Consider the following 22,571-nt stretch of genomic DNA (forward strand, 5'->3'; position numbering starts at 1 on the left):
ATTGAGGAAAACAATTAGGGTAATTTGATTAGAATTAGCTCATTTGTTATTTATTCTTAATGGGCAGAGATAAATGGCCCGTTAGCTGAAAGGGAAACAATTACATCGATCGAGCTAATTGCATTATATTGAAGCAGATATTTACTTTGCGATTTGTTTTAATCGTACAGACTTTTTGGCTAATTGAGAAAAATGACAACTTAAACTGACCTGACGTGGCTTTAGCCTCAGAGCCATTCAGTGCACTGATACTTCACTGTGTTGAGTGTGACGTTAGTCATAATTACAGCCAAATGGAGCGTCATTGTGTGGGTAAGTGGTTCAAGATTAATGCAAATTAGAGCAATCAGACAAACAAGTAAGACTCTGTGGTAAAGACAGAATCCAAAATATAAATATATGCTCCACATTCGTAGCACGTAGCTTTTATAAGTTTTTTTTTAAATATACAAAATTCATATATATATATATATATATATATATATATATATATATATATTTTTTTTTTTTTTCATTTCTTTTAAAAGATGAAAGTTTTACTCTAATGAGTTTAAGTTTTGATTTAAAAACCATGCTCAAAAAATGCTCGTCACTACAGAAACAGGAGTTTTAGTCTGTGGGCAGGGCTTTATTTTAGCCATGCCCCTGCATTTTAGAACAGGAAGTGAGACTGCATCCCTGTCCCTCATAGCCACATGGTGAGCTATTAGATCTCATTGTTTTGAAGTAAATGTATAAATCTGAGAACCAGTGTGAAACATTAAGAATTGTCACTACTGAAACACAGATTTTTTTTCAGATAAGCAAATTTTTTATGTTTTAATGTAAAATATGAAGATTTTATGTGTGAATAGCTGTTCAAAGCTGTGTTTGCTTGTCATGTAGTGGCTGTGTTTTTGAGCTCAAAATGAGCTAAAATATTACTTTTGAAACAGTTACTACTGAAGCATTTGGTAAAGTTTCTGTAGTGTTATGATTGTTTTGATAGTGACAAAATTAAATGTTCAGTTATTTGTTTTAATAAAATAATCATAATTAAGGCATTGGGTCTGTCACAATTGGCCCCTACCAGTCCGGTCCATGTGCATTTGTTTTGGTCTAGCCCATGTGCTTTTTGTTTTGATCCCAGTCCGGCCCCTTGTTTGGTTACTCCGCCCCTGATTGTTCCCACCTGTGTTTCCACCTGTCCCTCGTTTACCCTCATGTATTTAAGCCCTGTGTTTTCCCCTGTGTGGTTGCAGGTCTTTGTTTGATGTCTGTCGTTAGATGTTTGTTCTGTTTGATTATGCTGGTTGTTTATGCTGTTTGGAGTTCTGTGTTCATTTTTGTCATGTCTGTCCCTCCTGCTCTTCATGTCGGCTATATGAACCTGGACCGTTTTGACCATGACCCTGGATTTACCCATAATAAAAGTCGCTTATCTCAGCGTATGCGTCTGCCTCCTCGCTCCCCGGTGTTACAGGGTCCCTCAAAGCGAAAGGATTTTAGTCTAAAGTCCAAGATCAGTTGAAAGTCCCAAATGTGTTTCAGCTCTGACTTTGTATCAGTTGGGTAGAATCATCCATAAATTTCAGAAAAAGTCATTTGTTAATCAGATTTGAGGTTCACTTCAGAGCACACGAGTGTATAATGAGAAAACAAGGCTCATACAAATTCACATTAACCAGAAAGTAATGATTAATCATAAATGAGCAGCACTGATGAAAAGAAAAAACAACAATAAAGAACTTACTTTAACCAAGTAAAATATTTGAGATGAAGGACGAGGACAAGTCTAAAGTAAACAGAGAACAAATTGAGAGTACTGTTTGCAATGCTGATGTCGGCACTTTCCTACATATGTTTTAAGACTGTACTGAGATTAATAATATCTGGGATTATGTATTTTCAACACAGTCTGATATGCTTGAAATTCCTATTAACAAAAATCCATGTCTTTGTTTATTAAATGATGATACTTACTTCACCTTCACCTTGACCGAAAAAATAATTAATCTTTGCTGGTCTAAGCACTGCTAAAAAAAACATTATGCATAACTGATGTGATTCAAATAGTGACTGCCACAACAATGGTAACAATGACTACTGCAATGATGAAAACCGAACAGGAATGTAAGCTACATATCTTCTCAAAGCTCATAAAATGTTTATCACAAAAAAGAAAACAAATTGAGAGGCCTCAGGATGACTGGAGTAACAAAGAGGATGAAACAAATATCTTTCCAACAGAACTATATTTAGATTTGTCAAAACAGCAGCAAGTACAAGTAATTCATTAGTCAGCGTCAGGACACACACCCAGAAAACCACACAGAAGCATCAACAACTAAATCATATTTAGTTATTCAGTGTGTTTAATGTGTCACCTTTTACCTTTATTACAGCTTCCATTCTTTTCAGGAAACTCACTTTCAGTTTCTTAGAGAATCTGCAGACACACCTCCAAAGCTCAGTCTTAGAAGCTGGTTGATCATTTTCTAAAGTAATCAAACACATTCAGTAATGTTGAGGTCTGGACTCTGGGGTGGTCAGTCCATTGTTCAGCTTTGTTTGATGTGTCCGTCTCCTTTTCTCAGTGAGGTCTTATTGACAGCTACACATCCTTTCAGACCCATATTGCTGAGTCGTCTTCTCACAGTGGAAGGAGGGACAGAAACACCTGTGAATGTTTTCAGATCTGAATCAGCTTAATTTTCTCCTCTCTGTCAAAGATGAAAGCTTTAAGTGCTCTTTATCTGATGGGGGAGAAGAATGAATAACTTGTATACAATGGATGTTTTGACTGCAAATTAAATGAATGCAGGATGTCTGACATTTCCACAGTATTCTATTTATAACAGATGTCCTGCATTCCTGGACTTTCCCTCTGAAATATCCTATATAGGATCACTTTATACATACATATAGCAGTTTATAAACCCATTATGGCTGATTTACACTCTCTGACTGAACCATTAACACTGTGTGATAAATGTGCCCTCATACTTTAAAGAGGTCAATTAATATTCTCATACTTTTTAGTATGGAAAAAAAATTGTAGGGTCACCTTCAAGCTTTATTTGAGTCGTTTTCCAGGTTGGTGTCTCTATTTCAGCTCAGGGAAAAGGGAAAAAGCACTCAGTCGTCTTAGCACTGCTGTTTGTGTTCCTCTTGGAAACTGAGCCTCTTTCAAATCCGCCTCAGTCCAGCTGAGAGGACTTCTTCTGAAGAACATAGACCCTCAGAAGCTCCTCAACAATAAATTAGTCTCAAATTGTGCTGAAACTGCTATCCACTGCAGGGTTTTTACCAATATGATAGTATTACAAAAGTGAGAAAGATGAGGATGTTTGTCCTAATACTTAAAACAAAAACATGCTGTAAATTTACATGAATTCTTTTAGTCATAGCTCATTAAATAAGTGGAGAAACTGTGTGGAAAGTGCATTTTTTAAACTATCAATCCAATGTGATTTTAATATGATTTAAATCAGATGACAAGTTATTGTTGTATGTCTTGTTTTGTTTTTAGATTTTTGCCATTTGTTCATGTCAAGTATGTCAGATGTGCAGACTCAAACCTGGAAATACACAATGTAATGTATGCGGATGTAAAATGTAAATATGTAACTAACAATATAATCAATGTCATTGCATAAATAGTCATTGCATAATTAGGTTCCAGCAGTTTAGCAAAACAGCAAAAGTAACCCTAGACTTCTAATGTTAAACCAAATGGATGAGCACATTGAGAATATCAGACATATTAAAGAAACTTCACAACTTTCTCGAAGAAAAGTCATTAGGATAAATTACACAGAGAGCAATGGTCCCAGTGGTCACTTATCTGCAGCCACTGAAATTCAATATACACTTCTATACACTAGGATATTAGAAATTAGTCCATGAACTCAATGAATATTCCTACAAGCAAGAAGATGTTACAAAAATAATCTTACAAAACACTTCTAAACACTAGAAAAGAAGATATTGGTCCATAAACGACCTCAACGAATGTTTCCTATATGCTAGAATAAGAGATATTCATCCATAAATGTGCTCAATTAATGTTCTTATATGCTAGAAATGCACCAGAATAGTACATAATAGTCCTATTTCCTAGGAAAAAGATGTTTGTCCATTACCAACCTCAATAAATACTTCCATACACTAGAATAAGAGATATTAGTTCCTCATTAACTTATATACTAATATACACTTCTATACACTAGATCAGGAGGTAAGAGTCCATAAACAACCTCATTAAATAACCTTAGATGCAAGAAAAAAGAGATGTTAGTCCAAAAACAACCTAAATAAACACTTCTTTACATTAGAACAGGAGATATTCGTCCATAAACAACTTCAATAAACACTCACAATCACAATAGCGATATAAGTCAATACACACACTCAAAAAATCCTATACACTAGAATATGAGATATAAGTCCATAAACAACCTCTATAAACACTCCGATACACTAGAATATTACAACCCCACTTCCAAAAAAGTTGGGATGCTGTATAAAATGTAAATAAATATAAATAAAAATCTCACAGACCCATATTTTACTGCAGGCGACCAGTTCAGCACCCAGACTCTTCTTCTCTGAAGTCTTGCTGTTGTGATAGATGCAGTATGTGGTTTAGCATTGTCTTGCTGAAATAAGCAAAGACTGCTATCTGGATGGAAGCATATGCTGCCAAAAGCTCTATATTTCATTCAGCATTAATGGTGCTTTGACAGATGTGCAAGACACCCATGCCATGTGCACTTATGCTCCCCATACCATCATGGCCGCTGGCTTTTGAACTGTGATTAATCTCACCACAGGACACTTTTCCACTTCTCCTTGGTCTGTTTTAAATGAGCTTGGGCCCAGAGAAGTTGGCAGTGTTTTTGGGTTCTTTGCATGATACAGCTTTCACTTGCATTCATAGTTTGCACAGCGAACCAGACAATTGTCCACAGACAATGATTTCAGGGATTGTTTATTTCTTCTTTTTTTTTAAATAAGGTTTTCTATTGTTTTTACCCAGCTTTCTCCCCAATTTAGTTGTTTCCAATTCCACCCGCTACTTAGGACTCCCCCAGTCACATGATACTACCAATGCTAGGATGGTGAAGGCTAACACAGGCTTTCTCCAAGACCTGTGAAACCAACTACCGCTTCTCTTCAAAATGCCGCTCATGCAATGTCACGGACAGCCGAACGTGCTCGGAGTAAAGCGCCAACTGCTGGATCTGTTACGTCAGCTAACAGGTGCCTGCACTGACTAGTATCGTGTTGAGTGATGGGGGAGAAGGGGAGCCATCCTACCCACCCAGAGAGAGCAAGGCCATTTGCTACAGATGGCTGTAGTATCACCAGGGATCGAACTCGTGATCTCCTAATGATAGGGCCAACGCTTAGACGGTTGCGCCACTCGGGAGCCTGACTGGGAGTGTTCCTGAGCCCATGCAGTGATTTCCAGTACAGAATCATGCTTGTTTTCAATGCAGTGCCACCTGAGGGCCCGAAGATCACAAGCATCCAATATTGATCATCGGCCTTATCCCTTGTGTACAGGGATTTCTGCAGATTCTCTGAATCTTTTGATGATATAATGGGCTGTACATGGTAGGATATCCAAAGTCCTTGCAGTTTTACATTGAGGAACATTTTTCACAGATTAGTGAACCGCTGCCCATCTTTGCTTCTGACAAACTCTGTCTCGCTAAAATGCTCTTTTCATAGCCAGTCATGTGAGATAGTTGCACATTGCTCCTATAGCTGTTTTTCTTATTAGTACCACTTACTTTTCCAGCCTTTTGTTGCCCCTCCCAACTTTTTTGAGATGCGTTGCTGCCATCAAGTTCTAAATGAGTTAATATTTGTCATAAAATAAATGTCTCACTTTCAACATCTGATATGTGTTCTATGGTATATTGTAAATACAATATGGGTCTATGAGTTTTGCAAATCATTGCAATCTGTGTTTATTTACATTTTTTTTTTACATTTTACACAGCATTTTTTGGAATTAGGTTTGTAGATATTGGTCCAAAAAAATAGATTAGTTTATAAACAACCGCAATAAACACAAGAATAGAGATATAGGGCAATAAACAACCCCAATAAACACTCCTACATACTAATATAGGAGATATGAGTCCATTAGACCTTATTAATACTAGAACGGTAGAACGGAAGATATTACTCAATAGACAACCTCAATAAACAATACTATACACTAAAGAAGAAGACATTAATACTCCTAGATGCTGGAACAGGGGATACTAGTCCATAAACAACCTAAATAAACACTTCTTTACCCCAGAATAGGAATTAGTCCATAAACAACCTTATTTAATACTCTTACATGCTATAACAGGAGATATAAGTCCATAAAAAAACTCAATACATGCTCCCATACACTGGAACAGAAAGATCTACTGAATTTGCTTGATTCAAATGTGTACATCATTTCCACATGAATAAAATATCACGTCTACACAATTTCATCTTGCAGTTGACTTACTTTTGGCACTAACTGTGTAGATATAATATGTTTTATTCATGTGGAAATGATGTACATGTTTAAATCAGTGCATTACTTTTTCCCCACTGTGTGGATGGATCCAATGCTTATATAAATTTGACTTTATAATCAGAAACGTATTATATTTCTGAAGAAACATTCCAAAACCAAATCATTCTGGATGGGAAAAAAAGCAACAACCATGAAATACAATCCTACAGATGTTGTTTTTGGCTGAGTATTCGGAGGACATGTTCACAAGAGATTCCTTTTCTTTCTCCTCCCCTCTCTCCTCCGCTCCGAAAAAGCGAGAGAAAAAAAAGTTAAAGCAAGGGTGCAGTGTGGGTTAAGAGGACTCTCCAGCCTCAGGTAATCTCAGGATGCTCTTTAGAGCTTTGATTTACTGGAGCTGGACTTTCTCTACCTCCCCCTGGCTTCAGACTCTTCCTGAGTATTCAGCGAAACGACTGCCAAAACATGAGCCTCGAGGATTCCTGACTCATCTATCAATGTATGACTGTATGAATTATATACTGTACAGGCACAGCTTGTCATGGGCCAAGTGCCTTCGAAAGGCAAATGGATCAAGGGCGGCGTTTGCATAGCACCTTGGCACTAAAGCAAAGTGGAAAAAATATAAGCCTTAAAGGGCCTATAACATGGAAAAACAATAAAATAGTTCAATAAAGCATGTTAACATTGTTAAAGCTTCAAAACATACCATGTGCTTCTTACCCCATACAGTATATATATGGAAACTAAGCTTTTCCAAAATCACAGTTTTTGTGATGCCACAAAATCCAAAACATTTACATACATCTGCCTATTACACCAATAGCAGCTTAGCTCTGTCCATTCATGCTGAAATTATAAGGACTGTTTCAGCCTGGACTGCTTAGTTAATCAGAACAGAGCTCAGTCTTAAAGACGTAAATTGTTGCGTTAGAATTATTTTGAACTATTTGTAGGATATGAAACTGAACAAAAGTCACAACAACCTCGGGCTTCATTATTCCTTCGGCCTAAATAGAAAGTTTAGAACAGACTTGTTAGGTGAACAAATATGAATGAATAACTGACTCTAAATGTAGGTATTGTGATATAAACTGAGTCTGTTCTACAGTTTCTCATTAGGTTGAATGAATAACTGACTCTAAATGTAGGTATTGTGATATAAACTGAGTCTGTTCTACAGTTTCTCATTAGGTTGAATGAATAACTGACTCTAAATGTAGGTATTGTGATATAAACTGAGTCTGTTCTACAGTTTCTCATTAGGTTGAATGAATAACTGACTCTAAATGTAGGTATTGTGATATTGTTCTAGAGTGTATAATTAGTTTCAAAGAGGTTTTTTTTTACTAGTGGTCTGTAAAGCTTGTCCAACCTCACAACAGTAGCTACAAAAGAACAAATTTGTGGGCAGAGCTTATTAAAGTAATAATAGATCTGATTCTCGTTTCTCCTATTTTTAGCATATGCTATATATAGGCTAACAAGATGTGATATCGATTTTTCATATGCTAGGTTTCTGTGTAATGTTGCCACTGCAACGAATTTAGCCAAAACATAACACTATAAGGGAAGAGTGATGGTTTCCCAGTGGTCGAGGAAATGGCTGAGAAAACCATAAATACGAGGTTTTTACACCCTTGTGGTTTTCCGTATGGCTGCGTTTCAAAGATGAGATTGGAAGCCTCTGCTTGGCTGGAGTTTTCACTTCATTGTTTAGAGATGGGAACTGAGAGGAGGAAAAGCAAAAAAGTAAATAAAAAAATTTACCAGAACAAAAGCAAACACTAAAACAATGGAAGTGCACAAAGGCAGAAAAAAACAACACATGCTCCACAAATTCCTTTTGTTTGCCATTTCTGTTCAGAGAAACATAATTCGCCCACCCCCACCCCCCTCGTTGTCTCCTCCTCATAATATTTCTTGTCTGAACACATGTCGCACTGTGCGCGCTGGAGAGGGATGAAGTAGCAGATTTTGAGTGGCGCTATTTTGGCACATGCGAAGGAGACAGACGCCAAAGCGCTTCATTAGGCCCCAATGGGAGAGAGATGGATCCGCAAGCTCATTGGAAGTCTATCTGGTGTAAACACAGTGGCAGTCTGGGGCCTAATCCATCAAGAGAGAACAGCTCATTCCGCTACAAAAAACAATCTAACACCAATCCATCTATTATCATACCATCCCACACCATCCAACACCACACCATCCAACATCATTCAACATCACACCATCCAACATCTCACCATTCAGCACCAACAATCATCATTCAATATCTCAACATCCAACATCATTCAACATCACACCATCCAATATAATGCCATCCAACATCAAACCATCCAACATCTTACGGGACAAAACCACCAAATATCATTATTTAATATAATACCATCCAACATCTCACCATCCACAACCACCCAACATCACTATTTAATATCTCAACATCCAACATCATTCAATATCACACCATCCAACACCACACCATTCCACACAACACAATTCAACATCACACCATCCAAAATCACACCATCACCATACATCATTCAATCTCTCAACATACATCATTCAACATTTCACCATCCAACATCATAACATCTATTACTACACCATCCTACACCATCCATCATCACATTATCTATCACTAAACCATCTGACATCACATCATCCAACACCATATCATCCAATATCATGGATTCCAATACCATCCAACACCACACTATACACCATCATATCGTATAACATTACACCGTCTAATGCTATATCTTAATATCGTCGCGTAATATCACCCAGCATCAACCATCTAGTGCCACACATCATCACACATTATATTACCATCTAACATCACACCCTCCAATATTGTCCACCATTATGCCATCAAATACAATGCCATTCAAAATCTTGCAAAACTATCTCATTATAGAACAGCATCCAAAACCATCCAACATCTCATTCTCCAATACCACTCCATCCAACACCATCTGACATCTTTTCATAAAACAATACACCATCCAGCACCATCCAACACCAGTCAACATCATCATTTAAAATCATACCATCCAACACCACCAAACATCACACCATCCAACTACGAAAGCTATTGTATTACTAATATATAATGGACGTTAATATGCAGCAGAGCTAAAAACAGCTGTGAAAAATGAAGAATTAATCTAGAAGGCATGATAAAATGAATAACAATGCCTTATTTTTCTAGAGTGACCAAATCCTGAGGCAAAACAAAAAAAATATTGTACACAGACACAGTATACGGTTTATCATTTAGCAACTCATGCTAATGTTTTAAGCATTAATTTAACGTATTGTATTACTATAAAACAAGAAATATTGTTTTGAACTGCAGTGTATGTACAGGAATTCACATGATATCAGAGTGAGATCTGTTCGGAGTTGTTCTGCCCAAACCTGCGGACCTGCGGTATCAGGGCTACGGAGCGTGACGGGGGAACATTACAGGTTTTTTCGCAGCAGGGATTTAACAAGGCCTCCTGTATAAACGAATCTGCGTGTGGTGAGGGCGGCAGGGGCTTCTGTGGGCTCCAAACACTGGCTTAGTTCAAAAGCCTCCCAGAAAAGCCGATTTCAGTAATCTGTGGAAGCCGAAGCGGCACACAGACAAATGTGTGTGAAGGAGTGTTTTAACCAACCAGAACGGACCACAGCAGAGGATTTTCCCTGACTAGCCACTACTGGTAAGAAAGTGATAAGTGCCCACAAGTGTGGGCTACACACGGTCATCGAAACGGCTGCTTACTAACGAAACACGCAGCAGATTTTAAGTGAAAAAAGTTTATTTATCTGCTATTAATTTCCCCCCATGAGCTGAGGTGCTGCTCCTCACTGGAGGGGTTAGAAGTAACCCATGGTTGATTTATGGTAATAAGTGAGTATTAGCTAATCTCATAAAGAGCTGTAGAGTAGATTCAGGTAAAGCTGCATTCATTATAAGGAATATTCAATCATTTCTTGCACTCTGGTGGTTTCCAGACCCAGACTTCTGCACATATTTGTATTTTCCTCAACAAACTCAGTTCCACCACCTGTTTTAACAACTTTCTTTAAAAGCCCTTGTCAACTCGACCTCACCATTCCCCCTTAAAAGCCATTCCATTACTGTATTACCTCAAGCGAAGTTTATTAGATGAGGAGCGAGGGACCAACGTAAGTGTTGACTTTGGCAGCAGTTGCGACCTGATGCATTTCCCCTTTCATAATTTGGCACACAAAGCTGTGTATAGGCCTCAGCAATAAAGTACTTTAAAGTACTTTATTTTAAGATGGATAACATTTTAAAACCATATTGGATTTGCTGTACTCTTAAAAAGAGTTCTTTAGGGGTTCTTTAGTAAAGAGCATGGTCCTATAGGACCAAGAATACTCAACGAATCATTTCATCCTTGAAAGGTTCTTTGCACGATAAAATAGTTCTTCAGATTGAAGAACAGATGTTGTATATGGTTCTATAGGGAAACATTTTTTTAATGGTTTTTTATAGCACCAAAAAAGGTTCTTATATTATGTTAAGCAAAACCCCTTTTAGTGCTATATTAAACCATTTTCAAAAAGGTTCTCTATTGAACCATATACAATAAAAATGGTCCTATATAGCACCAAAAAGGGGTCTGTTTAAGACAAGTCATCTTAGTGCTATATGGAACCGTTTTGAAAAAGGTTCTCTATCGAACCATATACAACAAAAATGGTTCAATATAGCAATGAAAAGAGATCTTAACATAGTGTTAGAACCCTTTTTGGTGCTATATAGAACTATTTTTAAAAAGGTTCTGTACAGAACCATATACAACATATTATCTGACAATCTGAGGAACCATTTCACCATGCAAAGAATAATTTAAGCATGCAAATGTTTTTTTGAGTGGTTCTATATACAACCCTTGTCTTTACGAATCAACCCTTGAAGAAACATCTTTTTAGGAGTGTATTTTCAGAACAGGTTTTACTCCACCTGTTATACATGACTACTGATTCAGCTTCATTACTTTAATCTGCTAGCTTGCTAGTTAGTAAGACGACAACACAAGCCAGGTGTTAGGGCTGTTTAATTGCTGAACTGCTAAAAACAATAATTGAAAATAATAAAAGGCAGAACAGTTTCTATCTGTGCACCAGCACTGGGGAACCTTCAGGGCCTTTTAATTGGAAACTGAAGTTATAAAATTGTCCAATCAGGACTGTTTTCTCTGTTCTATCTGAATAGATGCAGCCAAGCGAGCTCTCCCATTGGTCAGGGCTTCAGAAGCTGGACTGAAGGCCCTAAACTACCACCATAATTAGGAAGTGAGAACTGAATCAACCAGTCACATTAGGGTCAAATTTTATGAGAAAAAAAACAGCACTTCAGGCATTCTGGCTGTGCATGTCACTTTATGAATATTAGTCGTAGTCTATGCCAGTCACTGTATAACTGATACATACAAACATATATCTAATCAAATATATGGCTGCTGTTGAAAGAAAACTTTGTATCTCCAAAATGATAACTTTAAAGGAGAAGGAAAAATCTATTTTACTTTTCTTTTTTGGCCATTTATTTTTGTCTATTTGTCATGAAATTTAAACACAATGTAAAGAGCAACAGGCACTTTCCAATTGTGGCAAAAGCTGAAAAACAACATTTTTTTCCAACAGCAGCATTATGTTAATTTGTCTTCAAATGTCCATGTTTAACCATCTCAGATTGACAATGTCATATACAAAGCTATTGTTCTGTTGACAGTCAGGACAGCAGCCCCTGATTAGGTGATGAGACAAGAAGATGGCCTCTGATTGGTCAACAAGATAGGAACACAGCCTCTGAGTGGTCAACAAGTTAGGAACACAGCCTCTGATTGTTTGACAAGACAGGAACACAGCCTTTGATTAGTAGACAGATTCAACCAAAATGTCAGTGGATGACTAACAGCCATGCTAACAACAACAATAACTCTTTTCAACATGGAGAAATGGATAAATAAACAAAAAACACATTGAGTGTTGGTTTGGTTATTATGGATTTCATAATCTCCGAAAAGACAGTGTAGTTTAAGGCTGGATTACAACGCTGCTGAAATAGATATGATCATACCAGAGCCTACATTAAAATGCCAAAATGCTTTCTAGGAAAAAATTAAAGCAAGTCTCTAGCATGCAGCATTCTAGAGATTTGTTATTTATTAAGACGTTCATTAATGTCATATACAACATACGTCAACTTGATAGGGTTAAAGTAGAACTGACAAAATATGTACATGTGCTAACAAACTATTAGAAACCCCATAAGGATGCTAGCAGAAAACAGTATTATCATACATAAGTGTTGACATTTATGGCTAAAGGCCTAGCTCTAACATGCTTGGAGATGCAAGAGGGTTAAAGTGCTGATAAAGGAAAGTTTAATTCTCCAATCTCTGCTTTAAGACCTCTGAATCATCACTTTCACTGGAAAGTTACATCAATCCTCGCTTTGTCTGTCTTGTCCAGTTTTAATTCTCCTGTCCAGCTCTGACGCCCACTGGTCTTTTAAAATCCAATTACACAGCACTCAATATGGCCCTGAAAACTCTCTCACAGCTTTAAGATGTTATTCTGTCTTTTAATGGCCTTGCGTTGTGAGGCTGTACTGGCCATGGTCTGAATGTATAACTCATGCACTGCGTTGAAAAACCCACAAAAGTCAAATCCCAGTGCAGCAATCAAGGACACACCTATTAAAAACAAAATAAAACAGTTTAGCAAGTGCATTCATAAATGATCCGTTCCAGCCTCCACCTTTAATCAAGCCCAGAGGAATCATTGTACTGAGTCACTGCTGATGAGTCTCAGTTTATCTCAAAAGCACCCAAAGCTGTGATAAAACTTCTGCTCCATAATGCACACGTCTCTGCCCATAATGTCTTAAAGATGAAGTTTCTGTGCTCTACATCCAGTAATGAAGGACATCATCAGAGATAACAGCTAAGACAGTATATGCATTACACTTGTACCTACATCCAATGGCTATTTTATCAGAAACTGACCACTGATGAGAGGGGTAGAGGAGGGCAGAGATATGCAGTAACAGATGGACTAAAATCTGTGGCCAGTGAGAGGAAGAACAAGGTAGGTATTTCTAATAAAGTGGCCAGTTAGTGGAGGAACAAGGTAAATGTTTTTAATGAAGTGGCCAGTAAGTATTGATACTTCAGTGAGGTGGATGTTGTTTTGCACACTAACGGGAGGCTTTTACCACCAACCAACTTACTTAGTGGACCCGCACTTTAAGAAGCCCTGAAATGACCTCTGCAATCTCCAGTCTGACTGAGCTCCAGGGAGATGCAGAAAGTGGGTGAAAGAATAAATGTTGGCATCAGAACATTCCCTCTCACAAAATCAATAGAGGCTTTTGAAAATTAGCCATGAAGCAGCAGCAACGGCACATTTATTCGGCCTGAGGCTGCGAAGGGGAAGGCACAATGCTTCTTCTGCTGCCGTGTGTCTGTCAGTGTAATGTTTGCTGAAGTATATTAAAGGACAGCGCTATATCTTTTTAATGAAAGACATGAGGCTAGTGCGTCGGGCTCAGTCTCCGAAGTCTGGGGCGGAGTTCAGAAAAACAGCCGTCTGGCTCGTCTTCACCGTGTAATTACGCAACTTATCGCAGTTTGCTCTTTTAAAGCGTCTGCTGTAATTCGTTTTCTATCAAAGCACACTGTCCTCAGGTAGCTTTCGCTGCAGGCAAACAAAGCCGTCTTTGAACCACTATGGATGGAGAAGTAACAGGATGTAAAAAAATAAAAAAAAAATAAAAAACACATAAACAGACAAAGAAAATGCTTCGCAAACAGCATCTCTAGTGAAGGAGTCGGCCTCAGCACTTACACGAGCTGCGGCTTGAGCAGAAATCTCATTTACAGCAGGCAGTTTGTTTACAATACAGTCCAATTCTCCCAGTGAATAGGTGGGTTATGAATGCCAATATATTCAACTTACACCCATTTATCCCCCAGACAGTGGAGAAAGTGCATTTTCATTCAAGACGCAGGCAAAATACAGCATATAGTGCTGAGAGCAAGCTGTTTATTAGTAAGTGCACCCTTTGGGGGAAAGCTCTCTTGCAGTATGTGCAAAATCTGGATCAGGGTTAAGACTTTATTTACCAGAGAGAAAGACAGAGAAATCAATGGCCCTCCACTGCTGGAGGAGTGTGAAGATCAATGGACACTCAAAAAAAAAAAGCCTATAAAGGAAAGAAAAAAAAATCAATGGCTCTTATGTGTCATTGATGATTGTTTGGCTGAAGAAGAAAAGAAAATGACAAAGCACACCTGTGTAGAAGCCGGAGAATTTACTCGCTCCACAAGCAACGTGTTTTTCAAGCCCACCCTTTAGTCTGAAATGAGACACACTCTTACAGCCTCCCAAAACCCTCTTCAGTGTGTTTCCTCAGATTGTTATGGAGCTTAAAGCCAACTGAAGAGATGCCACGACTGCCACACAAACAGAAATGTCCTGTTTGTAAACAAAATCACAAGTGCTGGGCTGCATGATCCTTTCACTCTTGCTCTTGTGGTTGTGATGGGAACCAGATTTGTGAAGAGTTTAATGCCTCTAAAAGCACCATGGATAAGTGTTGTAACCCCTTAAAAGACCAGGATCCGTCTGGCATGCCCAAAGATTATTGCACTCTTCTATAACCTAACAATAGCTCGTCCGGTTTGCATTGCCATCCCTGTAGTTACTGAATAATAAGCCTTAATATGTAATAAGCCTGATTTTAAAGGCTAAATTGGAGGTACTGATAGTTCAAGCAGCTCAGACATGATGTAAAGAATGAGGACATGATTTGCATTCAAATTTCTTTTTTTTTTGGATAATTTCCATCAACTGAATGTATCATAACATGTGGTGAGTGGCTACAATATACACATATAATATATATGACATAGTACAATATAGTACAACAGAAACTCCTCTCAGCACAACCAAACACCCCCCATGACAACAGAAACTCCTAGTAACACAACCAAAACTCCTCACAGAAGATCACAAACCCCTCCCAGTACAATCAACACTCCTCACAGAATAATACAAACCCCTCCCAGTACAACCAAAAGCCCTTACAGTACAACAGAAACTGTTCCCAGTACAACCAAAACCCCCAAAGAACAACACAAACCCCTGCCAGTACAACAAAAACCCCTCCCAGTACAACCAAAAGCTCTCCCAGTACAACAGAAACTGTTCCCAGTGCAACCAAAACCCCCAAAGAACAACACAAACCCCTGCCAGTACAACAAAAACCCCTCCCAGTACAACTAAAACATCTCCCAGTACAACTGATACTCTTTCCAGTACAGCCAAAACCCCTTCCAATACAACTCAAACCCTTCCAAGTATAACAAAACACTTTCCAGTACAGCCAACCCCCTTAGCATACAACTCAAACCCCTCTCAGTACAACTGAAACTACTCCTCGTCATATGAAAATAATATTCAGTATTATTTTACCATTTTGATCAAGCAACAACACATTAATAGACATATACTTCACACGTCTTCACAAGGCCTTTTCTTGTTACCTTAACAAAACAAATTAATAATAGTTTTTCTATAGTGATGTGAATGTGTGTGCAAGCTCACTTAGAAACTATTGCAAGGCAGTTTTGTACGATTTATTTCTGAATCCTTACCACACTTGTGTATGAAAGTAGAAACAGAAAGTTATTTTATTATAACTATAATTTGAATGCAAAGCTATTCTCATCTGTGTAGTCGTGTCATGTAGAAATAAAAAGGTAGAAATAATTTTACATAGAAACGACAACAATAAACCAAAGTAAGTTAACACTGTGATGTGCAAAATACAATGTGAAAAATCTATCAGCAAAGTTTCATAGCACTGATTTGGAAGATAAAATAGGACATTTCCTCTTTCTTTTCCCACCAACACGGTTCCCTTCTCTGACAGAGCAGTGTCACTCATCCTCCAGACACATGACAAAACATCCCATTACACCACGGATTGGCTTCATAGGTCATTAGGCAAGGTAGACATCAGACAAAGCCAGCCAGCCTTGCTATGAGTAATGGAGTCTCTCTCTCTCTCTCTCTCTCTCCCTCTATCTCTCTATTTCTTATTCTATCTCTCCTCTCATGTTCTCTCAAGAAAACTGCTGGCTGGTACTTTGGTTTTAATCCAGTCAGACCTATGTCTGAAAGCTAAATCTGTAACAATGTTATTTGCTGAGATCTACAATTAGAAGAAACACAGTAGCTAATCAGTTCTACATTTCATATTTCTACATTTCTGATCAACGTTTGGCCATTTAGCTATATGTTATGCAGTGAGGTTTAGGAAGTTGAACCTCACATGACCTTAAGAGAACACAGATGGATGAGTTTATTAACAATAAGCAAACTAAATCAATTAGCTACCCGTTATAATGAAATGAAGATGGTGCATAGATAGCGTAAATAAAAGATAGCAAGTACCTTAGTATGTATCCTAGATAGACAGATAGATAGATAGATGGATGGATGGACAGATGGATGGATGGATAGATAGATAGATAGACAGACAGACAGGTTGGCAGACAGACTGGTAAACAGACAGACTGGTAGACAGATTGATTAGACAGATAGAAAACCAGCAGATAGCCTTTCTGACATTTGTTGCTAATGATCAATGTTTGCTGCCTCTACAGTTGTTTGCTGTCAGTGACCAAGGACTGAAGCCACTAACCAATGTTTGCTGCCAATCTCCAAGGACTGCAGTCACTAACCAATGTTTGCTGCCAATGACCAAAGACTGAAGCCACTAACCAATGTTTGCTGCAAATCTCCAAGGACTGCAGTCACTAACCAATGTTTGCTGCCAATGACCAAAGACTGCAGTCACTAACCAATGTTTGTTGCCACTAACTGGTGTTTGCTGCCACTGATGATGTTTGCTGCCATTGACCAATGTTTGCTGCCACTGACTGATGTTTGTTGCCAATAACTGATGTTTGCTGCCATTGACTGATGTTTGTTGCCATTGACTGATGTTTGCTGCCATTGACCAATGTTTACTGCCATTAACTTATGTTTGCTGCTACTGGCCAATGTTTGCTGTCACTGACTCAATAAAAATGCTGGAAGTGGTGCACCATCATGAAACAGCAGCTGCAGAAATGTGTGCTTAGCAAAATTTGGTTTTGATATGTTAATACTGATGACAACTGCTAATAACTGTCTTTGTTTTGGGGCAGAGCAGCTTCCCCAGAGGAAGGACAAAATCAGAGGCAGAACTGACACTCCAGCTTTCCTGGTGTTTTTTACAGATGTTCTGTAGTTGATCTTGTTAAAAAAAAAAAAAACCTATAATGAAAAGCAGTTGAACCCACAGCTCGCTCTGCTGTGAACCCACAGCTCTCTTTGCTGTGATCTCCCAGCGAATCCCCACCAGCTCCACCTCGAGAGAAAAACAACAGCCAGCGCAGAGGCCCTCTTGTTAAAATTCCTGTGTGGCGGTGGGTGGCCGGCTTTGCCCTGCAGACATTATTAAAGGCGGAGGAAGTGTTAAAGTCCAGAGCGCTCGACACCAGCCTTAAGCACGGCTCACTGGGTCCCTGTTTACTCCCGATCACATCACGGCCCTATTTACAGCACACGAGTGGATTTCACTGGCTGCGTTCAAGCTTCTGAAACATGCCTTTGATTTCTCTTTAACTCGGCCTCTCTCGCTCTCTCTCTTCCTTCTCAGAGGTTTTTCCACTGACCCCACACAGCAGAGGGCCATTTCTCTGAGGAGTTGCAGCTTTGGGTTCTAACAAGGAACCCCATGGAAGCCTGACAGATACTTAAAAACACTTCTCTCTTTTTCGTTCTCTTTCTCTCTTTTTCTTTCTCCTTGTTCTACAACAAAGGCAGAAAGGCTTCTTTGACCGCAGAGCCCCCTGGGACGAGATGAGAGCTGGAGAGAGTTAAAGAAAAAGAGGGAGGAAAGAGAAGACAAAAAGTGCTTCTTCTGCAATATTTACCCAAAAGTGGCAGAAGAGTCTAAGAAGAGAATAAAACAGGATGATGTAAAAGTATCTGAGCAAATAAAAAAACAAAACAAACATAAAAACGAAGCCAGTACAGTAATTGAAAAAGACTCCACAAAGAATAAAAGATAGTGTTTGAAGATACTAAACAGATAAAAGAAAAACATAACAAAACTAAACTAAAACTAAAAAAGCTCGAGCGCAAAAGGAGCCTTAGGCTGTGATGTTTTTCAGGAATCAAATGACAACCTGCCAACAATGAATATTTATGGGAGATTATATTTATTCATGCTCCTTTTTTGTTTCCTAACAGCTCCTACAGATTCACAACAAACCCTCCACTCTGTGCTCCAACATGCTGTTTATCCTTTTACGCTCTGCAAAAACTTGCAACTTTTTGCTGACATGTAATTTGTTGCAATCTAAGATCCTTGTGTGACTCCCCTCACGAATCCAGCAGGAATGCAAACGTGTGTGAGGCTTGTGCCGAATAGTAATATGGAAATAAAAAAGGCTCAACAACAGCACTTTTCCCTTCAAGAGATCTTTCCAGGCCTTACGTTGCATTTAACGTAGCTCGGAAGCTGGATCTCAGAACTGTGTCATTTTTGACCATTTTTGACAATACAGCAAGTATTGTTAGCAACACGCTAGAAAGCTCACCTTAGTTGCATGAGTGATACCTTTTAAGTTTATGTATTTACCTTCTCAAAACTTTATGCTTGAAGTCCATGTGTTATAGTTCCACCAACTAAGTTTACCGGACAAAAGATTAGTCACCTGTGACTGAAACATGGCAAATAGTGCGTAATACCTCCATGAGCACAAATAACAGCTGCGATTCATTTTGACATGGACTGGAAAGTTTCTGGATCAATGTTCAGCCACTCTTGCATCAGAGAATTGCACAGTTCAGGCAGATTTCAGTGGAGTTCAGTGGTGCCTTAATCATTGCTCCAGGTAGCACCACAGATTTTCAAGAGTATTTACATCTAGTGATTTTGCGGGCCAGTCCAGATGGATGAACGATGACATATTTCCAGTGATGAACAGTCCAATTTTTTGTGTATTTTTGTGAGCAGAAGTGAGCAAATGCCTCTTGTGTGCCACTCTGCTACATATGTTCATGCTATGCAGTTTCCTGCGGAGTGTTCTTTCAGAATTTGGTTATTATTGACTTCTAGAAGCAATTCTTGCCTGGAAGTAAAGTGATTTTTATTCACAAGCTGTGAAATACACTAGCGGCTCCTGTCTGTCATTTGTCTTTTAGCCTCACTTCAGGCAAGAATTTCCTGTAGACTAGGATTTTTGCCACTGCTGGTAGACCACTATGGCCTTTGGCATACCCAAATGCAATCATTTCTCTCTGCACATCATTAAGACCTGCACTGTGTCCCATTTTCCACACATCAAACTAGGCATTCACTACACTGTACCACCTCTTCACAATCAATGAATCCCATCACCCACCCGGCAGGTATTTACAGCCTGATCATTGTCATGAGTAACGTTATCTGCAGGAGCCTGAAGTTTCTACCACCTTCAATACACAAAGTAAGTAATATTTTGTCTGTGGAGCTTACTATGTCTGTAAACTGACTGGGCTAAAACTAATCTCAAAATATTGAAGTATTTGATGTTATATGTTGTACTTGGAGTTTAACGTCATTCTGACTTTCCAAGTTGGAATTTTTTCTAGCCAAGATGGTTTTCTCAGATTTGTCCTGGTTGAAGGTGGGAAGTTACTTAGTACCTGTTACTGCGCTTTTCTTCTTTTGTCACATTATTAATCATAGTGGACAGTGGGTTGAATAGATTTTTAAGCATCAATCTGACGTTTTTGGATTTATTGGCCAAGTAAGATATAGTATGAATGTATAATACTGCTTAAGTGATAGCTCACAAAGGTGAAGGATAAAAATACATTAGCAAAGCCAGGACTTTTCTTTAAGTGATGTTGAAACATTTATATTTATCATAAGTTTAATTAAAAAATTAAAAGCTCATCACAAAAGTTTTAATCTGTAGGTGGAGCAGGAAGTGAGGCTCCATCCCTGTGGCATGGTCACATGGTGAGCAATTAGATCCCACTGTTTTAAAGTAAATGTGTAAATCAAATGTGAAAATCAGTGTGGAACAGTGAGAATTGTCACTACTGAAACATATTTTCTGCAAACATATTTTCAGTTTTAATGGAAAAATATGAGAGGTAATGCTCAAAGTGAGCTAAAATTTGTTTCAGTACTGTTATGATTGTTTTAGTAGTGACAAAAGTCCAAACTGTGGTTTCAACTCTGACTTTGAACCAGTTCAGTGAAATGATTAATATATATATATATATATATATATATATATATATATATATATATATATGACAATTGTAAAATTAGATAAATCTGAATTTTTGCTATGGCTAATATGGGGCATGATTTGCGTGTGGGACGTCCCAGAGGCCGGGACAGTAAGTCGCTGAGTTAGAAGCTTTTTTCTCCATTTAGCTGCAGCTGAAGCGCACTCTCTTGTTCCTGCAGTAGACCATCACAACACAGCCATAATCACATCAGGGTGACACAGCCTAATCACGTCCAAAGCCTCTTCATTACGAGAGCTAGCGAACGGGGCGGCTAATATATGCTAAGCTGCTTAGCGCGGGTCTTGCATGCATTCCCATGAGGCTGTGCTGCAGCCCTGCAGGCCGTGCAGCGGCAGAGTTCTTTGGATGACCCCCTCCTCTGTGAACTACAGCAAATGTCAAAAAAATGCCTCAAGTCAAATATGAAAACAATAAAAAATCCATACGGCCAGGCCACGGAAATCTGATGAGCAGGATTCAATTGGCCAATTGAGAAAGATCTATGTGGCTTCGTACAGTCACAGAGACTGCACAGAATTATTGGCACCCTTGGTAAAGATGAGGGGAAAAAGACTGTCTTTGTTGTTTATCAGTCTGACACTGAAAACAGGAAAGAAATATAAGCCTTCATTGAGAGTTACGAGAGAATTATAACCTGGATTGATCGCATACTTAAAGTGACTGCTTTATATTGTAGTGTATTTATTGTTGTCATAACAAAACAGCACATCTTTAGCCCTTGTGAGTCTTGGGCTGTTTTGGCTTTGTTTTTGCCTTTGATTTGCCTTTATATACTACATTGGACATTTTTATATTGTCAGTGCTTTTTTATATCATTTATATCATCAATCACAAAGATATTAAGATGAATGTTAAATACCATGCCAGTATTATACCATAACCTTTCTCAATTTGCACACTTTACACACATGTAAATATGATTTTTATATCAAATTTATATTAAATTATCAATTTTTACTTGGTCTTTCAAGATCAAACAAAAATACAATCTTAAAATCCTTACCATAGTTTATCCCTTACCCTAAATTCTTTTAAAGAACGGTTCTTTAGGGGTTCTTCAATAAAGAAAATGGTTCTATATAGACCCAGAACAAATAACCCTTTGCATGATTAAAGGATTCTTTGCATCATGAAAGGGCTCTTCAGATTGATGCAGAATGTGCCGTAGATGGATCCATATAGAACCTTTTTAAAAAGGGTTCTACATAGCACCAAAAGTGTTTTTCTACTGTTAAACACTTAAAAATATGGTTCTTCAAGGGTTCTTTAGTAAAGAAAATGGTTCTATATAGAACCATGAACACTCAAAGAACTGCTTGTATGATTAACCTTTTGCATAATAAAAATGTGTTGTATTTTTATTCAGTTATTCAATTCAGTAATAAATAGTAATGGTGCATTAAAATGTGCAGATTTTAACATTTATTTTCATGCTCAAACTTCCATACAACTGTGTGAAAATGTGTTGGTTTTTGTGACATTACAGAAACAGCTCATTCAAAACAGACTGTTTTTGTGTGGCTTACATGCTTAAAAGAGATGAAGCCTTGTTCATTAATTGTTCTTAAGAAGACATTTCAGTAACACTTTACTATAGGTTTCTGTTCATAAAGCTATATGACACCTACATAGATTTGTTATAACAACTGACATAACCCCA

At 38.2% G+C, this 22,571-nt stretch overlaps 1 protein-coding gene across 1 annotated transcript in view; it reads right to left on the bottom strand.

Annotated features, from left to right (window-relative positions):
• Positions 1 to 22,571, bottom strand: part of LOC108442511 (cadherin-4-like) — a 530,226-nt gene that overhangs the window by 101,465 nt on the left and 406,190 nt on the right.

Source organism: Pygocentrus nattereri, chromosome 9, assembly GCF_015220715.1.
Source record: "Pygocentrus nattereri isolate fPygNat1 chromosome 9, fPygNat1.pri, whole genome shotgun sequence".
In the NCBI taxonomy this organism is placed as follows: Eukaryota; Metazoa; Chordata; class Actinopteri; order Characiformes; family Serrasalmidae; genus Pygocentrus; species Pygocentrus nattereri.